At 36.7% G+C, this 26,082-nt stretch overlaps 1 protein-coding gene across 6 annotated transcripts in view; it reads left to right on the top strand.

The window, feature by feature from the left end:
• PIEZO2 (piezo type mechanosensitive ion channel component 2) overlaps window positions 1-26,082 on the top strand; it is a 287,609-nt gene that overhangs the window by 22,901 nt on the left and 238,626 nt on the right. The gene's annotated exons all lie outside the window — the stretch shown is intronic.

Here is a 26,082-nt window from a genome sequence, read left to right on the forward strand (position 1 = left end):
TTCTCTTCTTAGGCTACCTTTACTGACTGATGAGCTGATCAGAAGCTTTTACCTACTAAATGAACTTTATTCGTGAATCCTCCCAGGATCAAGGATAGACTTTTGGTTTAAACAGGTTAAACGTGTTCTTAAATTTCCCCCCAGACCCCACATACATTATTTTATTGTGCCTTTTTTTTTTTGTCTTTAGTGCCCAATGAAGATTTTTTTCCTTAACGTTTACGTAGTTAATGGTTTAGTTAATTCAGCCTCGTGTCCACTTTTTTTTTTTTTTCGCCAAAGGAGCTTTTTACTAGACTTAAATTATCATGCTGCCAGTAAAAACACCAGTGAAATATATTGCTGCAGAGTGGCTAAAAACTAGCAAAGCACCACCAAGTAGGGCTGTCAGGTGTGCATTACATAATTGCAAGCTATTTACCCGCTGTCACTGCTAACCTGCTGAATTGTGTGGCTGGCATGCTCCCATCTCCTCCAGGGGTAACCAAAACAAAGGTGGCACCAACATTGTGCACCTTGATGTGCTGAGAGCTTGCCCTGCCATTTAAAAGTAATAGAAGGTGCTGACAGATGGCATGAATGAATTACATTAGAAAACCACCTGAAAAGAAAACCTTTCTAGCCACATTAACAATTAAAGAAATGGATGAGAAAAAGTCATCATCCAGACTAATTATTTCTCTTTGTACAGAGCAGTTGGGGTTTCCCTGCTGCAATAAAGGACTGAGGGGGTCCTATATTCTTATGTATTTCTCTGTGGATGTTGTCTAATTGCTTCAAAGTCAACCACAAGGGTTGCTGGAGAGAACAAGTGAAAATATTTGCTCTCCCCTTCAATCTGCTTGGGTGGGCATAGTGCCTTTTCATGGCGTGCTCAGACCTCGACAGCCAGAGGTAACAGCTGACCACCAAACCTTGATTCTGTTTTGCATTAGCTTCAGTTTATTGATTATCACTCAGGAGCAAAACCAGAAATTGACTTGAAAAGCCCAATAGCTTTCTGAGTTCCCCTCTGTGCATATAGATAATGCAAAGGAATCTCGTTGGAGGGAGGAAGGCTCCATCCATTTTACTGTGATGAGAAGCATTAAAGTAGAAGAGATAATAATAAATGAAGCTAATGATTCTAAAATATTTTCTTCCTAAGAATTTACAGTATTGATGATATTTTTCTTTTACTTGTTTTCTTTCGTGCACAGTGAAGAAATAGAAAGTATTTTTTTTCCCTCCATCCATATTTTCAGTGTTCTTTCAGTCCAGTCTCTCTGTTTATCTGAGATTAGGTACCTATGCGGAAAGTGAGTCCTTATGACATTAATATAATTTTTAAATACTTCTTTCACAGAAGAAAGAAAGCAGAAGAGAAGAGATTGAAGATGCATTTGAAAGAAAAGGTTAAAACATCAGATTTATTTTTTCAAGACTACATTCTTAAACAAGGGTTGGTCTGTTCTATCACATTTACTGAGCAGAACTGTCACTAAATAAGGCTTTCTGAAGTCCTCTTCCTTTAATTGAAAGCTCCTGAATGCAGACATTCTTAACTAGTGCATCACTAAACCAAAATTTATGTTAGTTTGGGCCCAATTTTCCACGGATATTTGCATCAAGACTAATGATTCTTAATAATTTAAAACCTTTTTTTTTGCTGTGCTTATTTTAAGACCACGTAAACTTGATGTTCATGAACACTTAAACATATTTTCCAGTCTTAGAGAAAATTTCCCATTATTTTCTGCTGTCTATTTAGAGACTCAGGATGAACATTCAGTGGACACGTTACCAGAGCACTTGGGGGTGGGTGTGGAGGAGGCAGCAGTGCAAAGCTGAATTGCCATCTGTTTCTTTTCAGAGCATAATTTGCAGGTGCAGGTAATCTAGTGACTTTTCCAAACTACTTCCCACCTGCTTACATAGTTCCCTTTGGGCCTGTGATGTAATCCTTATACTGCATGATGCAATGAAGGCAATTAAAAAGAAAAGCGATGAAATTTACACTTTTCTTTAACGTGTAAAAGTGGGGCATGTAAAGGTATTCCAACTTAATTGAATAATGCTTTTTTTTTAGCCATCCTTCATTTGCAAAATACCTTTTTCATGGTTGCTAATGTATATAATCCTATTAGTGATAGCAGTTGGCTGTTATGTTCTATTTATTGCAATTCAGGAAGAGGTTGAGCATACTGAGGATAATGTCCTTTGAGCTCTGGGTTTTGCTACTGTCCTAGTTTTTCAGAATCTTTTGCTTATTTTACAAAAATTTTTATTGATCCTGTGTTAGTACTTCGACAATTCTTGTTGTGGTGGATTCTGTTCTCTAAAAGGATTTGTGCATCACAGGCTGATTGCCTTAATTGTTGCGATTGTCTTTTCACATTTTACCTAGCTTCTAACCATCCTACCAAAAAGGCCCCAAAAATCCAAAATAGAAACAATTTTAGCATTTAAACATACCAGCAAAGATCCTCTGGCAAACTTGTATTGTAGAAAGATGCTAAGGAGAGAACTCCTATTATCAGAAATCAAATTAAAATTTGTGAATATCCACACAGAACATTTCTTATCTCCTTCCAACTGCCCTGTTCGTGAAAATGTGCAAATGTGCAAGGGAGTACCAACCCAATATATAATTCATTACAAATTTGAATTTCCCTGCTTTTTATGAGCCCTGTAAGTCAGGAAATGTGGCTTGTGAAGACTAAATGAAGCATGCAATATTTCTGTTAGAAACAACAAACAAATCTTTATAAGTAAGGTAAACTTCTAATTTTGCATCATTTGTGAAACCGGAAAATGAGAATCCCAGGGCCAAAATTAATTTCCAAAGCACAGGGGTCTAAGGTTATAGTCAAGATTAGTCAACATTGACTTTCCTAGTGCCAAAGCACAGGTCAAAGAACATCCTTATGGATAAGAGATTAATGTAAAAATCTTGCATGTATTAGAAGTTGAGTAAGTGGATTAAGTATCAACAGATGTTAGTTTAATTACAAGCAGGCTCCACTTGTTGGGGCTGAAATGATGTGTTTGCTGCATTACAGAACAAGAAAATAGCCTGGGCTTCAGCTGTTTTACAGTATATCAATAACACATTTCTAATAGACAGTGATAATTTGATAGCAAAGGCTGTTGCAGTTCACAGGCTCCTTCTTCCCAAAGTGGCTCACCATCCCATCTTGAGGGAGCAAGAGGATGTTGAAGCAAGGGGGATGCCCTTGCCTGGTACCTGCAGTAATTCCTAGGTCCCTGCCATCAGTACAGGGCAGTCAGAAGAAGCTTTATGGTCTATCCATAAGGTCTAAGCTCACAGGTGAACTTTGAAAAGTGAAATTGTTCACATCCTTTCCCCTCCTCCATTTATGTCTTCACTGAACCCCCAAATTAATTCTTTTGTACAACTTTCATTTGACATTAAATCTTTTCAGTGCAAGTCAATTAGAGGATCAGGTTTAATTTCTTCTAAAGGAGGATCTTCTACTCTTTCACATTGCAGTTAGTTATGAATGATTCATTATTCTGTGTCTTTGGGCAGATTACTGCTTAAAGTGAGGTAGGTAAGGTCATGAAATATTGACTAAAATTGCAATTATTTTATCTAACTGAATTTATTCCAGGCTTAAGCTATCAAAAAGAACACGAAAAGCAGTTTCAGATAAAACATAAGTCTAGAAGTCAGGTATCCCCTGTTTAACTAGGGAACAGAGGGGCAAAGCATTTACAATACTTAGAATGCAGATAATATGTAATATTAAACTATAAACACAGTTTTGTGAACAGGTGTAAATAAGGTGCTTTCATCTTTAATCTTAAGTATCGGTTGGAATAAATACATGTTACAGTGTTTTTTTGTGTCATGGCATTTAGAAAACTGAGGGAAACTATGCTTGGCATTTCTGAACAGAAGTTGTCTATGCCATATTTACAGAAGTGCCCAAATCTAAACCAGGACTTTTAGTAGTTGAAATTACATATTGATGATGTTTAGGAATGTCGATGGTTAATTATTTTTGCATTACTTTTTATTTATTACATTGTCTACCAGTAAGTCTCCTGTGTATATCAGTAATTACTGATGTCATAATTGTCAAACATTCTATAGATGGTATACTTAGAGCTTCTCTTAATTTGAGACACAAATATAATACTATAGAGATTTTACAAGTCCTTCCACTTTATGCAGATCTGTAGAATTAATCAGAATATATTCCTATTCACTAGAAAGAGACATTGAAATTGAAATAACATTAATTTTAAAAAACAGCTGTCCTGGAGGTGGCTGATGGTGAATATCTGTTACAGTATTTTATGTAAAAACTATTAAATACCTTTTTAAAAATATCCACTGAAGCAAAGCACCACAATGAATTTTGTTAATGACTAATATTAAAAAGGTAGATTTTGGACAGAGAAAGACTTATATATTGGCATTTGCAAACCTTTTGAAGAGTCAGCATGGGAAATCAAATGAGATTTGAAATGTAGTTCTGATTCTTTTAAGATCCTTTTCAAAATCTGTTTTGCATCATAGTCATTTTAATACGTGGCTGTATTAGTGCAGCTGAAGATTTTAGGTCATAATGGTGAGCCTTTTATTTTTAACTCAAGTTACAGATTAAGAAAAATACAATTAATCCTTGTCTCTAGATGTTTGTCTTTCAGCCATCTGACATAACTCAGAGTATAATTTATTAGTAATAATGGCTTGTTTTCATTAAAGTTCTAGATTTCTGTTATATTACATTTTCAGATCTGATTTCTCAGGGTTTATTTAAATATTCATTAAAAAATGCTAACGCAAAGTAATATTTGAATCCTTTTGATGGCAAGCTTCTAACTCTGAATGTGGTATTTGAAACATTGGAAGCCACAAATGAGCTGTGCAGATACTGATGATGAAGGCCATTAGCAGCATGTGCACCCACTTAAGTGTTGGTGCTGGTTAAGTAGTTTAGATTTTGGGGTTGGAGAGCTGAATTAAACTAATGCTTGTCATGGATCCTGTTATGGAAATTCAGATTTTTTTTTTTCCCCTTTCCTTGTGTCTCAGTAAGGGCCACAGGGATATGCTCCACTTCTTCTGCCTTACTGGATAGAATTAGCAGGTTTTCTTGGTGGGTGCAAAAGAAGAGCATAAGTAGCTCTGGCATCCAGGGAAGGCAGGGACAAGATGGTGAGGTGGGGCAATGCAAGCAAAACTCAATTTCAGGAAAGCTTGCAAGCTTTCTGTTATATAAATTTAAAGGTAGACTCCATAGATTTTTTTTGAGCACATTTATTGTTGTCTTTTCTAGCTCTCTGAAATTTTAAAGCAGTCTTAGCTGTGCCTATTTGTTGATTCTCAGGCCATGGATGCATGTGTAATTCCAAAATACTGTAGGAAAAAAATAAAATCTTTTCTACTGGAGACAGTGTTCTTAACACTACTACTGAGCATAAAGAATGTTGGAAGGCCTTTATACCTTATATCTTTCCATCTGCTTATATCCATGGGATGTTACCATTTTCAGGAAATTTGGGAGTTTCCTGAGCTCCATAAAGGCTACAAGCTCTTCTACACCTTGTATTTAATTTTAGTTTCGGAGACTTGGGTTCAAAAAGGTTTATACACAGAAGGTAATCATTATGGTCTTTTCTTAAAGGTGTTTTTCTCCCAGTTACCATTTAACCTTTTGGCACACACCTCCTCCTTTGCAAGGGAAGGAGATGTAAGTGGCAGGGAGAGCAGTCCTAGCTCTTCCAAGTGAGACGTGAGGTGACGGATCTAGTGTGACTTTCCTAGAGATAATGGCTTTGCTGCTTACCAGAGCTGCAGCCATCTGTCCTTCCCATGGCCTCCCAGCTTGTTTCCTTTCCTTAGTGCCTGGAGGAGCTGGATGCCAGCACAGCTGCACTAGAGAAGATTTGTGTCTGGGAAGGGGAGAGCAGGAGGGAGGAGGGAAGAGGACATTGTTTGAAGAGTGGGATTGGTTTAGGTTTTACATTAAGTGTGCCAAGTGAGAAGGCAGTGCTTGGACTCTTGTACAGTTCAGAAGTGTATCTTTGTAAAATACTGCAGCAAGGTCATCCAGGTTAACAGAGGCTATTCTTAACTCATGTGAGAAGAATTTTGTGATACAGTTTTGAGTGAAATACATCCCCTAAATCTTTTTGGCTCATGTATTACTTGTCAGTGTTTCAGCCTGTTTTCAGACCTTCTGCATGCAAGCACAAACGTCTAAAACTACAATATAAATATTTGCAGATGGATATAGCATTGAGACAGATGTTTTTAATGAGCATTTGAATACCCTCAAATTTCCTTTTGTCAGAGAAGAACACATGGATGCTTGGCTATTTCACATTTCACCCCTACACACTGTGGTGAAGATTTAATTTTTCATTGTTCTCTGAGCTCTGGTTGAAGGACAAGAAAAATGTCTCTCTGGCACATAATAATTAGGTAAGGTCCCACTGATGTCAGTGGTTTTGGTGATAAAGTGCATTGATGATTCATGAAGAGGTTCAGTGTAAGTCCAAAAAATTACAGGTACTTGTACTATGTGAAAGCTGGAGGTTTTCTGGATGGCCTATTCATACTAGTTAGCAAAGACAATAAGTAATTTTTTCTTTTTTTTTCTAATATTATTTGTTTAAAATTTTGCTAGACATTTTGTCACCTTCTAGCAGCTAAAAACTTTGGACTTTCTTGCAGGGGAAATCCGTGAGGTCAGTAATTGAAGAATAGTTGGGCAAGTAGGAAGAAAAACTTTGTTAGACTCCTGTCTCCTAATATCTTTCAGATACCTAGCTTGTTTGGCAAGCTGTGATAGAAACAGTTGTCTGTTTCACTGCAATTCTGTCTCAAAAATAGCTTCTAATACTTTGTCTCAGCTGTACTGATCATTGTATGAAATAAATTACTTTGCATGTGTGAGAGATTTTTGAGATAAAGGCAAGTAATTTATCATCAATGTTAAGTGATGATATCAATGTTAAGAAGGTTTTCTTAACTTCTGCCAGTCAAGATATGTGTTATTATCACAATATCTTATCACATCACCTGTGTGCTAGTGTTTTTTAGGAGACAGGATAGTCCTGGAAAGTTTCCTGTGGAGGTGGATGTGATAAGGAGATATGTGATATTGAGATGGATGTGATGTGGAAATAGGTCTGAGATCTTTATATTCTTTCTCAGAGTATTAACTTGCTTTCACTTCCAAATACAGCTAAACTTTGGTGCTACAGAGTTCAATTAGATTAATTTGTACAGTTTTCTGTATTCTTACAAATTCTGTTTCACATTAGCATGCTTGTGGATGATGGTCAGCATTCTTGGTATTTCCTGTCTTGCTTATGGCCATCCTTTTAAGCTCCTTGTGAAGCAAATTAAAAATCTCATAAATAAACACATAATGGGTAATATTTCATTTTTGTCATATGCTAATCTGGATTTTCACAATATTATTCTGGGCAGTAAGTCTGTACAAGTCTTTCTTTTAGCCATGTTGCAATTTGGACAAAGAGAGAAAAAAGACTACTGCTTTTCCTTTTTTTTTTTTTTTTTTTTTTTTTTTTTAATTCCAGAACAAGAGTCTAATTTCAGAACAACTTTAATTAATACAGTAACAGGATATCTATGAACCTGTTAAGAATGAATCTTTGCTTTTTTTTAACCATATCTAAAGACAGTGAATGATTTAATGATTCTGCTGTAAAGGAGTATGCTGTCTAGAATAAATTTCAAGTTTTGTTAGCATATCAATGATTACAATTTGTATAAATGAAGGAAATTAGTCATAATTTATTGGTATGTTGGATGTATTTGTTTTGAGTGTTAGAATGATGGAGATTAGAATTATTTCATTTGAGGGCTTGAGTTGAATTGTTGTCAACTTTCAAGATGTGAACAAAGCCCCCTTGTATTTTTCTGTTAAAAATACATGTAAAAACTTCTTGCTTTTGTTTAGAGAGTGATTAAATGTTTTCTCCCTGTACAACATTTTATAATTTATTGTTTTCTTGTCATAAGGCAGTTGACATGTGACTTGTTACTGGAATTTTCATTTAGCTGAAAGCCAATAAAGCCCATTTTTGAACAGTTATTGGAAAAGAGCCAGCCTGCACTAGTGAGCTCATGGAAGGTGTCAGTGGCTTCCCAGTGACAGGAAGCAACCAGGGTGGCACTGTGTGCCCGTGTCCCAAGGTCACTGAGCTGCTGCAGGTTCATTATTTTTTCCTCTTGGTTTTGTTGTGTAGCTCCCGCCCTGGAGCTGCCCTTAAATTACTCAGGAGCTGTGTGAGCTAATGAAGCCAGAGGTTCATCATTACTAAACTTTTGTGAGGAAAAAGAATAGTGGAGGTGGTTACAAGCAAAAGGTGAGAATATTTGTGCATGAAGTAGCTGAAATCATGGTGCATTTGAGGGTGGGTGGTTTTACTTTTGGGGTTTTCTTTTCTCTTTTTTTTTTTTTTTTTTTTTTTGTTTAGTTGGTTTTGGTTTTGTTTCTATGAAATATCAGCCAAAACTTGAATTCAGTTATCATATCTGTGATTTGGATTTACGTGGATGTATGGAAAGAACAGAGTGCTGTGATAGTAGAGGATGCTGTGCCTGTAAGAGAAATTGTCAAATTCATAGAGGGTGCCTCCACTAGATTTTGCAGCTGAAAGTGGCTGAAGACCTGCAATCACTGGTTTAAAAAGAATTAATGAAGAAAAACTTCACAGGGATAAGAAGTAGTAGAAAATGCAGAAAACTGTAAAAGAAAAATAATAGTAAAGAAAACTAATATGGAGGCATGCATTTGACAGTGTACTTAGGTCTTGTATTTTCATTAAAAAAGGTCTGGAGCAATATGAATCATGGATTCATATGGCATCATTTTGATGCTACTTCTGCCAAAGACAGAATTTGATATTAAATTCTAATAAGTAGATACAGATTCTTATTTATGTTAACGTCCACCAATGGATCCAGATATTGATCTAAAGACAAACTCTTGTTAGGGTTTCTGTGAGCAGCATGTTTTTACCCAGTAAAACAAATCCCAGATGGGTATTGATACACACATTCACTGCACTAATCATACAAATTACACATGAGCCCAAACAGAAGCTGTCTGCGAGCTGTGTCTCTGTGACCAGGCATGTTTAGGCATTAGAACTTGTGAGTTGCTGTATCTTTTTAATTGCTTTAACAGAAATCCAGGATTTCGGAGGTTTCAATGTTCTTATGCTTGCTTTGGAGATTTAATTTGAATTCTAACCTAGAATTCCAAATAAATAAACTTTTTCCTAAATACATATTTTCAAGGGTAGTTCAAATGTGCAGCCTTTCAGGAGGCAGGATTGCTCTTTTCATGCAAGCCAAAGTGAGGAGGTGATGTTTTTCTTTAGGAGAGTATCACTAGATTATAAAGCAATAATAGCCATTCCTTGTTTTGAAAATAATTTTAAGTATTTTGGATGGAGTTAGATTTTTTTTTGTGTGCACTTTTCTTTCCTTCCTCTTTATTTTATTTTGAGACTGAACTAGAAGAAATAAGAGCTGATTGCTTAATATCTATGACTTCATGCTATTTGGTATTCTGCCACTGAGTTTTCACACCCTGCAGGGATTAAACTATCTGTCATTGTGTGACAATTTACATTTGTCTCACTATGAATTAGGGTAGCTTGCTATGGATTTGCTTTTTTAATTAAACACACAATCAGAAGTAAAAGACCTGTAAGATCACCCTAGTAAATAGAAAGCTCTCCTCAAATGAGCTAGTTGGGAAATCTTCCAACCCAAGTTTCTTCTTTTAGGGGAGATGTCAATTAGTTAAAACAGATACAACTTCTCTGAGGTGACATTCACTTCTTCATGCTTCTAATGGTGTTCAGGGGCCTGAACTGGAAAATAAACCTGCTTTTCACTTAACAAGTCACCACTAATGTGAGTTCATTATCTGTGCTTTGCAGACTGCTCTGGGTAAGGAACCTCTGGGTTTTTTACTGAGCTTTAGTTTCTCACTCCTCATTAGTGACCATTAATTTGGGTGCTATGGGTAAACCTGGTGCCCAAGCTCTGCTCCAAAGCTTGATGCAGTGGTGAAGCTTTCTATATATATATTGATTTTGCTTGATATTAAAGCTTCTTCTTCACATTCCAGAGGGATTTTATACAAAATGGGAACTCAGTGCCACAGAATATCTAGTAATCTGCTCAAATGTGATTCCTATGTTCCTGAACAGTGCTAAGTCCATCAGTAGCATACCTTGTATTGGTTTTGGGTGTGGGCTTACTGATGAATAGCTAAAAACCCCTGTTTTTTTCAATTTACATGAGGTCAGTTCACTCAGCAATCCAGTATGTAATGCACTCCTTCTTCCTGCATGGTGTGCTCTGCCCTTCAGGTGTCTTTTTATAGAATCTTCCATTTTGACTTAGTGAAACAATTAATCTCTCTTCATCTTGACAGAGACAATTAACTTCTTTCCCCAATAATATGCTCTGTGAACTACCTCCAGTGTTTTGTTACTATTTTTGCAATCCAAAATTTAGTGTCTATATCCAGACTCATTGGCACAAGAGATATATACACAGGGCTGTTGGAGTCTCTTTAACTGAATGCCAGCGTGCATAAAACATGATTTAAATGTAAATAATGTGTTGGAAATAGATTACACACTCCATGTCGCAAGTTTGTATCATGTAGTACTGATGGATAAACAGTATAAATATTTCAGAAGAATTCTTGTGAGTTTTTTTTTTTTTTATTTTGAAATGCTTGTAAAATCTATGTTGAGTACTCTGAGATCATGATGCTTGCTTGGTAGTTCTGTGAAGAGAAAAGCAGTGGTTTGAGCTCAGTGTTTCTCTGGAGAACAAACTGAGAGGAATAGTGACTGTGATTGCCTTGGAACTACAGTAGCTTGTGTAAGAATAAAGTGGAGTGAGATGACTAGCACTGGAGATGACTTTTTGCCACCCAAAACTTTTAGTGTTAATGGTAATTGTGTTGCAAAGATAAGAATTTTGGCAAGGTGTGGGAAGGAGACCAGCGTGCTTGGTATCACAAGGTAGGCTTGGAAGAATAAACTTCACTTGTAACATGCTAAGTGACAACTTTTGATCTCCAGATACTGAGATAACTAATATCTTTATACTTTAGGGATTAGTTATGCTAGGTGTCCTTCCAGCTGGGATGGAGTTAGTTTTCTTCATAATACCTGGCGCAGTGCTGTGTTTTGGATTTAGTGTGAGAGCAATGTTGATAACACACTGCTGTTTTAGTTGTAATGCTTACTCTAAGCCCAGGTATTTTCAGTGTCTCGTGCTCTGCCAGTGACCAGGTGAACAAAGAGGCTGGTGAGGAATGTGGGCAGGACAGGTGTGCTGGAGCAGCCAGAGGGATATTCCATGCTATAGTCACTGCTTGGGGTTGGGATGGGTATTGCTCAGTGGGTGGTGAGCAGCTACATTGTGCTTCTTGTGTTTTCTCTCTCTCTTTTCCTAATATTATTAGTGCTTCTACTGTATTTTACATATAAATTTTATTATTACTACTATATTTTACTTTATTTCTGTTAATAAATGTTTCTGGACTCAATCCCCAGTTTTTACCTTTTCTTCCAATTCTTCTCCCTATCTCACCAGGGTGGAGTGGAGGGGGGGGACTGAGCATCTGTGTGGTGCTTAGCTTAGGTTAAACCATGACAAAAGGGGGTGGCTGGTTTAGTCTGGGGTGTATGTATGCATATGTACATCTATCACTTTTACAAAAACATGTATTTTTATTAGAAGGATATTCATTGGGTTTTGCTTTTTTGGTGCTACTGCTGCTTGTGTTTCAGGAACAAATGGTGGGGGAAAAAAAAAAAAATAAGGTTCCAGGAATAGCTAAAGTGCAGCATTCAGAATTGATTTCTGCTTATTATAACCTTGGTCCTCTGCATCTGTACATCATTCTCCCCCCTCAAAAAAACCAAAAAAAAACAAAAACAAAAAAAAAAAAAACAAAAACAAAAAAAAAAAAAAAAAAACAACCAAAATTTTTGCTTTAGGTTCTTTGAAAAATAGTCATATGCATCTTCAAAACCCCATGGAAGAGCTCAGTAGTACAGTCTCTGGTTTCCTTGATTATTCCTTTAGCTACATGGACACTGACTGTAAAATTACCTCCTCCTGCCTAGCTGAGTTTGCATGATGGTGTTTCTGGTGAGGTGTTTCATGTCCCCATGCCTGAGGGAAGAATCCTCCTTGGGCATGGATAAGTGTCCACTTATCTTCTGTATCCAAAAGAGTACAAATGGAACCAGAAAAGTTGCTGCTGTCTGGTGCCCAGGATTTTAACATGTACTGTTTTCAGGGTTTATAGATAAATGGATCATATGAAACATGTTAATACCAATACTTTTTACATTTTTAAAAAATATCTTGTCTTTCTTGGTATTCCAGAGAATTATCTTTGTCCTTTTTTTGTTCTTAAGAGGATTAATAGTAGGGACAAAGAGGTTAGTTCAAGACCATTGGAATAATGGCAGGATTGTAGTGCTACTTAAATGTATTGTTTTCCTGGTTTTGGTGCTGTAATCTTAGCAGATCTGATGCTTCATATTGAAATAATCCCAGGCTAGAGTTTTGTTCTTTCTCCATTTTCACTAGAAGATTGTCTTAAGTTTCAGATGAATAGACCTGAATTCAAGAAATGTGGTTAAATCCATTTAAATCTGTATAAACCTAACAAAAAGAGAAGAACTTGACTTTCACTGTAGTTTGGGGAATGGAAGTTTGCCCAGGTTAAAGGCTTTAGGATTTGGGTCCATGTTTATTTTAAATCCTCATTTCCCAGACATAAACTGTTCTAATAGAAGCATCCAGATATTTGAGAATATGCTGCAATGTATTTTTGCATGCTTTGGATGTGCTTTGACTAAGAAGAAATAGCAGATGTTGGAGCCATGAAATGTAGTTTCCTAAGGCAAACCTTTCCTATGTTGCAGGAACATGGCATACCTACCTGATGGACATGCTTGTTATTGTTTGAGGGGAATTTTGGTGTTCCCCTCCCACCTCATCCAAGTTTGAATACAGTGATCAAGCATTAGAGATGCAGGCTCCAACTTTTTGGCCTGTTTTGAGGTTAAATTTATTAATCAAATGAAAAAGACACGATTGGAAGGGTCAAGAATAAGACTTGATACTGACTTAAGAAAAAACTGAGTTAAAACTGCAGATATATTTTTAATTATTGTATCTGAGATGGTCTGCCATTTTTATTACCAGGTGTAGCTTGTATAATGTTGCTTGTAGGGTTTTTTTTCAGTAAAATAAGGAGCACAGGTGGCTGAGGTGGAATGTTTGGGTACAATTAGTGCCCAGGCTTGACCATGATTAAGGATTTCTTTGCATCCTGAAGTTCTGATCTTGAAAGAGGCATTGATTTAGAGCTCATGTATTAATTTTTGGCCTATAAATCTTCTTTTTTTAAAATAAGCATAAAAATGCATAAAACTCGTAGATGTTGGATTTGGAGGGAAGTGATATTTCCTCACTCACAGCATCTGAAGCTAATTTCAAATCTACTGATTCTGCTGCCTGCAAATAAACTAAAAGTCTGATTCAACATCTGGGCAAGTATTATTTTTGGAAATCCTGTAGATGACTGAAAAAAAATTGAGTGGAGGACCCACTTTTCTTTACTCCTTTGCACAGGATTTCTGGACAAGAATGGAAGCTTTCTTCTGAAACGCTGAATTTATTACGCAGAGATCTCACAAAAAAGGGTGGGGGTCAGATTCAGATTGCCAACTTTTCCTAACCTCGAAACAGGATGTGCTCCCCTCTTTCCACTCCAGGACTCCATGTAATAATCAAACCATTCATGCTTGTTCCAATCTGCATTTTAATACTTGCCTTTTTTTTTTTAAACTCTTCAAATATTTCTCAGCTAAAAGTTGATAAATGGCTTTTGGCTTACCTGGTTGACATTCATCTGCTGGAAGGTGATTGCATTTTTGGCAGGACAGATGAGCTAAATTAATAAAATATAGAAATTGAATTAGTAGCCTGTCTCATGCCTGATCACAAATATGTTTTGTGTGTTTTCTAAATTTGGAGTTAAAATTGTAACTCTTTATGGACAAGCACATTGGTTGCTTTGCTGTCTGTGCTCTGTGTCATCCATCCACAAAAGCAGCCTTGTTGGGCTGTACAGTGCAGGGTGAAGTTCACAAAGCACTTCAGAGGTTAGAAATATTCCTATCAAGCTTGACTCAAATTGTCTCCAGACACAAAAATAACATTTCTTCTTCTTCTTTGGGATATGTTGGACTACAGTTCCCATTTTCAGATGAGTCCATTCAGTATTTGGGCCCCTCTGGAACTGCTTTTTTTATTTCTTGCACTTTTGGCTGAAAGAGACCAATTTACCAGTGTCTTGTCTGCTGATTGAGAGAGTGAGACCATGGCATGCACACTGTTGTCTTGCTGTGCCAATAAATGGATTTAAACTAAAAATCTCTTTACTTTTAAGAATTACACCTGCAAACAAAACAGTATTCTTGGATGTTTTGAGATGGTCGCTATTTTTTCATCTGGTATTGTTGGTTAAGGGTCACTTAGCAGAGTGCAAAAATATTTTTAAAGGACAGGTTTCTAGCTGGTTGTTCCTGTTTTCAGGAGTTTGGTATGATGGATTTGAGTCACTGTGGTTGATCAGGTTACAGTGGTTTATGAGCAAGAAGTGTATTTTGTCTAAGGCACAAGCAAGTTCAGCTACTAGACTGTGGATACTGGTGAAGTTTGTGAATTCATCTGCCCTTCCTGGAACAGTCCTGGGAAAGAGGACAAAAATGGTTGTGTAAGGAGTGCAGGATCAGGGTATTACTGTGCGGATTTGGATGAGGTCCCTGGGTTTCCTTTCTTTGTAGTTCAGGTAAACTAAGCATCAGACTCTGTATTATTAACCACTGAAGGCAATGATTAGATTGTTTTGAATTATTGTATAATGTTTGTTGAAATTTTGTTCTTTAAATTTGAACTGTTTTTTTATTGGATTGCTGTGAATTTGAGGGAAGAGAGTAAAATAAGGGAAAGGCTTCAATGACTGTTAGTTTAGAAGAAGAGCAAAGCCACCCACTGGTTTGGAGTTAAGTATGACTTTACTGTATCTATTGATGTTTTCTTAAAGGGTAATATACAATTTTAGTGATACCAGCAGTTCAGATTTAAACCAGCCTGTTGGCTTAAAACACAAGACCTACAGGAAAGCAAATGTGCCACTTTTTCAAATGGGTATAAAGTTGCATTTCTTTTTTTTTGTGTGCCAAACGTTGATGTGTTTAATCATAATGCAGAACTAAACACAGGTTTCATACAAGATGTGGTTTGAAAATTCTGAGGCTCTGATATTAGATTTATGATTTCCTGTAAATATATTCTCACAAATTTTTTCCATTTGAATGAAGGGATCTATGGCTACAGGGCTGTTCCCCTTAAGATCCCAGATAAGGCAGCTAATGAATGCATTTGGAGGCAGGTAAGGAGCATTAAGACTGTCATCTTGAAGGATGGAAACAGTTTTGGCCTCCTGTGCTGGAGCTGCATCCTTGTCCCTTTACTACCTTCAGTTTCTCAGAAGGTGTGATTGTATTTGGCACATGTTCATTTTTTCCTCAAAGGTGTTCAAATGCTGCAGTGCTGCACAGCATATTGTGACAAATGGAGTTAGAGCTTGTGACTCGGTCTTTGATGTTTTCAAACAGAAAGTGACACACATATTATGGGGAAATCTACCAGAAAAACAATGTGAATATGATTAGGGGGTTAATTTTGGGTTTTTGTTTCTCATGAATAAAAAAATACTGATTCCAGAGTAAAGTCTTGTTATATGCACATGTAGCACCCTTAGGAAGAGAGACAATAATAAATGACAATAATAAATTTTTGTGGGATGGTTGTGTTCTTGGAACTGCAGGTTTAGGTTTGGGAATTTGGGGTCATATTGCTATACGGCTGTCATGTAAATGTGATAAAGTAAAGTATTTTTCCTCTGGATTGGTTTCTTACCTGTATAAACTTGGTGAGGATGCTTCCCTTTTTTCTGCTCTGAGTATTCTTGTGCACTGAAGTCGTCTGCTCTGGAATGTTCTTTGGTAGTCTGGGGACACTGAAGCCACACTCCATTATCTGTTGAGGATTGATGTTTTTACGAGTAGACCGTGATGCCCTAAGCAAAGGATAAATGTTTTCTGATCATGCTCATGATCTGTTTCTTGTTATGTAATCACACTTAACTCCAGCTTGCTTTATCCTATCTTGGTAACAGGGTCCTAGTTTATTTATGCTACCAATTATGATGATGGTGGGAATTTTGCTGCTAATATGCATTTATTCTGATCAAAGAGCTGAGAAGGCAGTCTTGATGATTGTTTATTTATTTATAAAGGGTGAATTTTCTGATAGCTATAATTAAATAACTTGGAAGTTTTAGATTAAAAAAATTAGTTCTCAAAATTGTTTAGTAATAAAAAGCAAGAAAATTATGTGGGAGCATTGAATATTCAAAACTAACTATAATACCACATTGAACTACTTTAGAAGTGGATAGCTAATTATGAGAGAGAAGGTTATCTTATATGGATGGATAAAGCAGGAAAAAATTAACATTTCCAACATTATTCTCCTCTGATTTCCAACTGAGAAAATGTTTTCAATTTTCTTGGGTTAAAAAAACCAAAACAACAAATCAAACTACAACTTATTTATTTCAAGAAATCCTTTTTGTAATTATTATTGTTATTACTCCTACTTTTAGGTAAACTTTCTCCTCCTTCTGTAGTAAATGAACTTTCCAATAACATGTTAACAGAACATCGTTACTGAGTTAGGTATCACTCAAGCTTTTTAGTAGGTGCTGTTTTCTTTCTGCAGCTTTGTCTTCCCACTTCCATCACTTAAGACCATGTAGGAAGGGATGAAGTTAGTTATTTTTCAAGCATGACAAACAAAAATACTCCTGAGACACACTCCTGACTGGCTCTTGTACATTGGTCTAACTGTTAATGAAGAGAATCCTTGTGTTTGAACAAACCCCAGTATTCTACTTATTCTGGCACTTTTCTGGAGCTATAAACTTCATCCAAGACTAATTTGGTCAGTTTGCTCATAAAGACCACTTTGAAATCTATGTTTGTGTTCTCAGATGGTATAAATTTTTTTGTCAATTTATGGACAGAAATACTTTGTTAACCAGATAAAAATTTCTACTAATGGAAATGCTCATAAATAAAGTCACAAGGATTATGTAAGTCTTTACTGCTGTTATCTTCACTGTATGTAGAACTCTTGTCTGTAAGGATCATTGGCTGACCTGCAGAGATGGTAAAGAAAAACAACTTTTTTAACTTGAAAGACAGCTTGGTGTTTATATATTTCTTATATTTTTGAGATATGTTTAAATCAAATTTAATGTGCTCTTCACTTAGTTTTAATCCTCCAGGATGTATACTTTGGCTCTTTGTCAAGAACAGATCTTCTGTGATTCTCAGTGGACTCATTTCTCCAAATTTGAGATCTTGCTCAATTAACAACATGCTGTGTTTTTGGTTTGCTTTTTTTTTGGTTTTATTTTGGTTTTCCTTAAATGAAATATGTACAGTATTGTGTTTTTTGAATGAAGATTTATATTGAGACCCTTAAATTTACTGCACCCATCTCCTTGTGTTCAGAACAGGCCTAATGATGACAAGTTTTTGTTCACTGTCTTCCCTTGCAACAAAAAATCCTTTATTTTGCAATTGGTTAAGTTGAGAGCTCTAGAAGTTCTGTAGTGTGAGCCCAGGATCCTGATTTCCTTGTTGGGATGACTGTTTTATTTTTTATTCTGGTGGGATGCTGCATGATGCTATTTGGTGTCTTCAGGACAGTGGCTTGACTCCAAAGAAATACGTAGTTAGACTTTATATTGAGCCTAGATATAAACAGATTAGAATTACTAACTGCGTGGGAAGTTTTCTTCAAGTTAAACTTCTTCTTAACTTCCCACATTCAAATATTCTTGGACAAGGACACAATGGTTTGTTTTATAAACATGAAAGGGGTATTAAATCATTTTCAATTTCCAGTCTTAAAATTTGGCTGAGAGCTTATCAAAAGTCTGGGGGAGTTTCTTCAAAACATATCCAGAGGAAGAAAACATTGCTGCAGATGCTGTACAAAAGAAAATCAATACATGGAAGAAGGCCTCCCAGAAATACAAGAGATTTGGCAACCTGAAGAGAGTGCCACAGATGGCAACTCCATGAATTTCTTGAATGACGTGTGAAGAAACAGATGCAAATGTGCCCTGCACTTTCTGGGAAATTGACATTACTACTTGAAATAAATTCACAATTAAGACTTTTTTTCCTTGAATTGCTATGTGGAGTAATTATAATAACTAACTGCTGTGTGAAAATTGGGCAAGACCATGGTTCTGTTCCAAGAGTAGGATTTCTGAATGGTGTTTTTAATTCAATGTTAGATAAGTGTTGCAATTGAAACCCACAGTAAAATGCATCTGTCCCAGCAGAATTCTCTTGAAGAGACTGTGGTCCTGTGCATGTGAAATGTCATAGGGAGTCAGATGGGTTTAAGTATTGCTTCTGCAGAAAAGGAAATCTTAAAGATCAGATTAGATTTGTGGATTACAAACCGCCTCCAAATGTGTCCATGAGTTCTGTGACTCTTTCAGTTCTTCAGGTTCCTTTCCTGGTTCTGAGTTATGAGAAATAGTTTGCAAGAAAATTCATGGCATTCCTAAGTAGGTTCTTGTAGTAGCTCAAAACTTCTTTGCAATGAGAGAAAGTTATCTCATGTATTTGTAAGGAGAGGGAGAAATGCACAGTTCTTCAAACAAAAAGGGATTTATTATTTCTACAAGCAACATCAGTTTAGAATAGTTTGCAACATCATTGCAAGAATGAGAAGCTTGTACCTCCTTTATGCACTTGATGATATCCTGGAGTTACCTATTTTTAAAAATTCTGTTTCCTTTGGTAAACACTAGCTTTGTAGCACTGTCTGAAACGCTCCTTCATCCATTCAGATTTATAGCTTGCAATTGCAATCCTCTGGGTCCTTTTTATTCAGTGATGGACCAAGAAAGGAAGTTTATCTATCCTTTCCTCTGCTGGAATAAATAATGGCAGAGTTTCAAACTCTGCATTCATATTTGTAACTTCACTAATGACACTCATATTTTTCAGTGTTAACACCTCTCTGATGTTTAATCATATTTATGTTCCTCAGAAGTGTTTATCTGAGTTAGTTTTTTAACACGTCCTTCATTTGACTCAGGGTTTTTTAGGATTGATGTCAGTAAGCAACAGATGATGAAAAAAATTACTTGGTTCTTTCTGCACCTTATATCAATTGGCTTATGGTGATTTATGTGTTTTAAAAGACTATGAGTGGGAATGGTGGTGGAGGAATGGTAATACATGCTGAAATTCACACTTGCAGTTGCTGGAAGCATCTGGCTGGATAGCTGTTCTGGGTGTCTGTAGCTTCTTAGCAGCTGTAAACGAAGGTCTCAGTCCCTTTCTGCTCATGGAGGTCTGTCTCTCTGTTACCCAGCTCTCTGCACATCTGTCCCTGGTTGATGTTATGTTTAGCAGTAGCACTGTGTGTGACATTTGATTGTCATCTGTGTTCTGAGTTTACTGTTATTTTTAGTCTGAGTCTTGACAGGGTTATGCAACTGTAACAGCAGAACCAGACTACTGTCTCCAGATGTCCGGGGAAACAGGAACATGCTTTTCTCATCCCATGAAAATGAGTGAGGAGCAGAGTTATTTCTTTAGCTCCCAGTTACTTTCCTAGAGAGAGGAGCCTGGAGATAAAGAGCTGTTGGTGAAGCAAAGGTGAGAATGCAGACAGCATCCCTTCTGCAGGCAGCCACCTCAGTGGAGGAATAAGAAGACATCTCTTTCCACTTCCCATACAAATAAATGAATTTAGTTTCAGTTGGCACTGAAATGGAAACGAGTTACAATGTGAAGTGGATCTTTTGAATCGGAAAAATAACTGATGATGGTGTCCATCATGTTTTTTAATTTGGAAATATTTGTATACTTAGTCATGGCAGTAAAGTGTATGGACATGGACTTGCTTGTGAAAGTGGATACAGCTTTAAAACACATTATTCTAAGTAAGATGATGATTGTGGTATGATTATACTTAAGATCCTTTGTTCATTTTCTTGCTGTCAAATACAGCTGGGAAACACAGCTCCTGTTCCTAAGCGCTGAAAGAAAGTGGTGAACAAGGTGTTTTGTCTTCTCCTCCTTTTGATTGATTCCCGTGGAATATTTGCCACAAAGTTAAAATCTGTTCCAGATGGTTTGTGATGGAGAGAGAGCTTACTAAAACTGCTGCTTGGAGAAGTAGAGGAAAGGCAAGAAAAAGCAAAGGAGAAAAAAAATTCCCAAGCCATTACAAAACTGTTCACTATCCAGCAGTTATATCTCCTGATAAATGCTGACAGGTGAAAAAATGTGGTTGTAGAAGTGCTGACATGAACTGAAAGCATTCTATTCATCTGTTCATCAAAGTGTTCATGCTTTTGGTGGTTTTTTTGGGTTTTTTTGTTTAGTTTTTTTTCCCAAAGAAGAAAATTTTTCTCTCTGGGTGTGGCACACAGAGCAGCCCCGCATTGAGATGCTGGCTCAGGAGCAGGGTGGGGAGTGGTGTGTGTTAGCACAGCCTTATCAGCAGAGCTGTTGGATGTGGAGGGAGGAAGGGCTGGTGCAGGAGGGAACTTGTCCTGAGCAGACACAGTTCTGCACTGCACACCAGAGGCTATGACCATTATTTTGCTCTGAAGGGATGGTAAGATTACATGCACTTCACTTAACTGTCTTGCACAGCAGTGTATCATTCCAATCTCATCTGTCACAAGTGTTATTTTAAGTGCAATTACTCAGAAGTGAGACCAAAACTATGTCAGGAGTTAATCCATTCTTCTGAATTTCAATAAGTAAAATAAAGTAAATATCTGTGAGCTAAAGTTCCCTGGGCAGTATGCCTATCAGATATATGTCATTACGAGAAGGTATAGTTTTTGAAGAGGAGCATTTTTGGTCACTATCACAGTTTTATTCTTTAAAATAGGTTGTTTGCGGCATAAACTAATTTTGCAATGTGTGTTTTTTTTAATTGTTATTGTAAAAATCTCGGAGGAAAAAGTTCTGAAACAAATTTTGTATTTCTGAAACAAACTTGAAATATGAAGTGTTAGAAGAGTTGAAAAAACCCCAATTTTCAAAAGTGCAATTTTCTTTTTCAGAAGTGGTAATGCATATTTCTGATCAAGTGAACTTAATTTTTAGTCTTCTTAATCTTTTTACTTAGTCTTCTAAGTAAAAAGACTGAGTCTTTTTCTACTGCATTTGGTTAGTAATGGTTATGTCGTGTAAAAGTGAGAAATCCTCAGAAATAAGATTTTCACTTGTGACTCTGAGTTGAAAAGGGGATGTGAAGTTGCCTCCCACTTTGTACCTTAGCAGCCATTGGCTCATAAAATTATAGTGGAGATGAGAGCAACTGGTTGATTATCTTTCTGGGAGATTCAGCTCTGCAGGTAATTAATACTGGGTCATTTTGTCCTGCCAACACTGAATGAGTTCACTTTTTACTACATTAGTTTGTAAAGCAGTGCTCATAGACAGCAGAGCAAGCTGTGTACAGCCTTGTGGGTCTTTGTCTCAATGTGAGATAAGGTGGGTGTTTTTCTCAAGGACATCCCTCCCTCTGGGGGCAGAGGCATCAGGAACTATGAGGAAATACTGGAGGGCAGTTTGCTGCTAGTTTATTGTATTGCTACTATGCACGTGGGTGAGGTTTGGTTAAAGAATGCTGCATGCATTAATTTATATCCAGCAGTTCTTATTCTATAGAATTTAAATCACCTTACCTCTTTTAACATTTACTTTACCAAGCTCTTGTGTTGTTCATGTAGTCCATCAAGGAACAGTGTAGGGCTCCATTCAGGTTTTTGGTGGTTTTCCCTGCAACTTTTGTGCAGTTTTGCTATAGTAGGCAATGAAGGTGTTTAAGCCATAAATTGTAACATTTCAGTCTCTGACAGAAGGCCAAGTCCATATGGCCTAGTGCTGGACCTACTTGTCCTGGTAGGGCAGTTCCTGATGTCTAGTAAGGTGATTGGGGTAAAAAAACCTAACCAACCAACAAAAAGCCCCCCAAAATTCACCAGTTTAGAGTATTCCAGAGAATGTGGGAACCAGCTGGTAAATGTCTCACTGGAGAGCAGCACGAGTGGAAAGGCCTGAATAATTGTGACCTTAGGACAGTGCCTTGTTGGTAAGAGGGATCTTGACTGTATCTCTTCCTGGAAGAGTTGGCCACTCATGACACATCCATGGATTGTCATTTAGAACACCTTGGTTTGGAGGGGGAGATAGATTTGCTTCAGCATTTGACTTAGGCTGAGCTTTTGCCCCAGAATCTTTTCATCTGGGGTGTGTGCCAGTGTCTCATTGACGTTACACCTAGTAGCAAAGGCTGTTTTCTGTAGCCTGTTTTAGTCATCTGAATTGTGTGGTAATCGAGGATCTTTTCAGAACAATGTGAATATAATAGGTATTAACCATGGGATAACTAAGAATAATTACAGCATTACAGGCAGGATTCTGATGCTGAGTTGTCCTAGCTTTGAGAGTTGGACACTTGGCCTCCTGGTGACTGAGAAGTTTCCAATGTCATTCAGCTGCTGATTGCTTTTCCCTTCTGTGTTTTGGTCTCTTATTTCAGATCAGCTGGGTATAAGAATGAGTGAACAGCATCACCTCTGTCTTTTAGCCAACTACCCTTGCCTGCTCAGGGTTAGACATTTTTTTCAGCAGCACTTTTTCCAATTAATATTTTCACTGAATATATATTTTTTTTGTGTTACTGGAAAAATAAGCATGAAAGTTAGGCCAAATTTTAGTCTAAATGTACCATTTTTAAAGAATATCATTGCATAGCTTTCTTAATAATCTTGCAGCTGTAAAGTTGTTAAAACAGGATGCAAACACCATGCAATATCCTGTTGAAGTAGAAGACACATTACTTCAGTGTGGTTGGCAGAATTAATTTCTTCTCATGCTAAAGCACACAAGAGTCTGGATAGGATAACACTAAGAAGGATACATAATATTCTCAAACCTACAGTAGAAATATGTGAAATATGTGGAAGAGATATTTTTACATATTTCTTGAACAGAAAAGGGTATAACAAGCAATACATTATTCTGTTAACAATAATGACGGTGCTTTTTTTTTTAGTAAAGTAAATTCAGAAATAGTGAGTGGGTGGCTAATTTTGTCTTCACCTTCTGTCTTGTTTTCTGCTGTTGCGGCTTTTGACAAAATTCTAGTTTTCAAATGAGGAGTCAGTAGCCCTTTGGTACTAGTCCTCCACTCTTGAAGCCAGTTTTTCTGAACACGTAGTTTCCACTTCTGAATTAAGTACTCTTAAAATTTTTGTGGACTAAAACTAAACACATCGTTTATGAGGCTGGTTTTTTCCTCTTCTTTCCAAGTTCATGTTTATTGTGAATTTCTTTATTGCCCCTCACTTTCCTCTCCAGTATTTTTTCATATAACAGGTAAAACACCAATTCTATACAAATTAATATCTCTAAATGGAGGAAAGAAAACTGTTGGTATAAATATGAAATAATAATATGTAACAGCTGTTAGAATTCTACATGTAGAAAGCTGATGTGTCTATGAAGCAGGATTAAATTTCTTCAAAGGCCTAGTCTGGCTAACATAAAACAATGAAAAATAAATTCTAGAAGGACAAGGTTATCATGTGATACGCGTGATATATGATTTTCTGGTTTTTTGGCTTTTTTGAGATTCCTTTTAAATTTTGTATGGCACACACTGCACATAAAAATGAATTAAATATTTTAGCTATAAATCAACTTGTCCTCTGCTGTGAAAGATGATTAAAATCTTTAAAGGTTTGTACACCACCTTTTATGTTCTATACATTAAGACAAATATTTTAAGTAGTCACTTATGAATGGAGAAGTCAGTCTTATGTATTATCAAGTGCTCTTCTCTTCCTAAGGAACGGTGCTTTAAAGTACTTTAGGTGATACAAAATAAAACCTAATTTGCTACTAATTCTTTTTATTAATGGCTCTGCTTTTTATGTCTTTTCGCAATTGTGTATTATTGCTATTATTGGACTGTGAACAACAGCAGAACTTCACAGTTGAAAATCACATTTCTGAAATTTTGTCAGTAGAGACTGTTAGAAAACATGGTGAAGCATGGTTTAAAGGGAAGCCTGAAGAGCAGGAAATGTGTATGGACTTTGCACATATGGACTAATTTCCAATTTAAGCCTTTTTGTTCAGTGTTTGGTGTAGACAAACCCATCCTTTGAAAGGGAAGGTTTGAATGGAAAGGTAATCTCTGTTAACAGTCCTGTTTATGTAGCAATAGAGGAAAAAAAAGCTTTTGAGAACACAGCTCTAGGAATAGAAAGCAGTAAATTTTGAGGTAAATATAGTTCAAGAAGTCATCTGAAATTAATTTTGCAAATCGATTAGACAATTTTGAGAAGCAGTAACAAGCCTAAAATTCTAAAATTACATTAATTTTGATACTTCAAACTGACCAGTGTATCTAAAATACCCAGAAATTTCTATCTCATCTGGTTTGCCAAGAAATTAATCTTTATAGGTGCTTTTTCTGTTGATGGAATTCCATTGATCTTAAATGGGATTTTCCATCGTTTTGGACATCTGTGTACAACTCCTTTTGCAGAACGAGACCTCTGCGAATACCAGAGAGACTGTACAGGATGGGTTCATTTGCTTTTTTGGGTCCTTTGTTGTTGCATCAGTGACAAACTAAAGCTGATTTTATGCTCTGAAACTTTTCTAGATAGTTTTGAGTGTCAGAACTGAGGAATATGTATGTTTGACAAAATAATAATGTAGTGCAGTGCCAACATGTGAAAGTAGTGCAGCTGCTGTTTCCAAATCTTTTGTCTTGCTAAAATTATATTCAGTCATTTACTCTTGCACCTTAGCTTGATAAGGCACTCATCTCTCCAGACACATACACTAGATGAGTGGAGATAAACACAAAATAAAAATATCGGAATAGTTGCAGTAGGGAATAGTAAAAACATTGCAGCTAGGTTTTGGGGAGTTTAATTCATAATTCTGAGAAACATAATGCTAGAGCTCTTGCAACTGCTTAAATAAATACAAATTTTCCTGGCAATGTCTAGCTGAGTTTGCTGGAGGAGGCTTTGATATAAATAGAGGTTCTAAATATTTGACACAGACTTGTTAGCAAGACATTCAGTGACTTCCAGCTAATGAAGGAAGACATTTAAAGCACACAGTTGCTGTTTTCTGTATTTGTACTGGGAAACTGACTGCTAGGTGCTCTACAAGAAGTGCAGCAAGCTCGGTCCTGAAGAAAGAAGAAAATGAGTATAATATTGCACTGAAAATAAGTAGGCTGTTTAACATGATTAAAATCTGGTTGACACAATCCCAAAATTAACTGGATAATAGTGTTACCTGCTAATGTTATTATTCTGCTGCCAGAATGACTGAGCACATTGGTCCTTCCCATTGAAATGGAAAAGCCTTCATGCCATAAAAGGCCTTAAACCACTATTGTACCTCTTCCTATGAATGCCACAGAACTTGTTCCCACCCTGAAATTAAACTTGAAAAAAATCCAAAAAACCAAAAAGTTGATTTATGGATTTGTCCTTATATCAGGAGTGTCCTCTTTGCCATTCTTTCCAAGAAGGCCACTAATGGCCATTGTACATTCTGTGCTCCTCTGCAGAGGACCCTGAGAGTAGGTGCATAATAGCAGAGGTGCCTCCCTCTTCTCAAATACATTGACTTTAGAGCTGTGATAATTGCTTGCGGAATTCCCTGCGGGATAGGTCCTATTTACTCTGTCTTGCAGGTTTTTATAGTTACAAATGTAGGTGTAAGTCTTCAGTTGGTCTTTAAAGGCTGTGGCTATAAGGAAAGTTTAGTAAGTGACAAGAGAATTCTTACAGGAAACTGAGAAGCTGCTCT

This window comes from Zonotrichia leucophrys, chromosome 2 (genome assembly GCF_028769735.1).
Source record: "Zonotrichia leucophrys gambelii isolate GWCS_2022_RI chromosome 2, RI_Zleu_2.0, whole genome shotgun sequence".
Taxonomy (NCBI): domain Eukaryota; kingdom Metazoa; phylum Chordata; class Aves; order Passeriformes; family Passerellidae; genus Zonotrichia; species Zonotrichia leucophrys.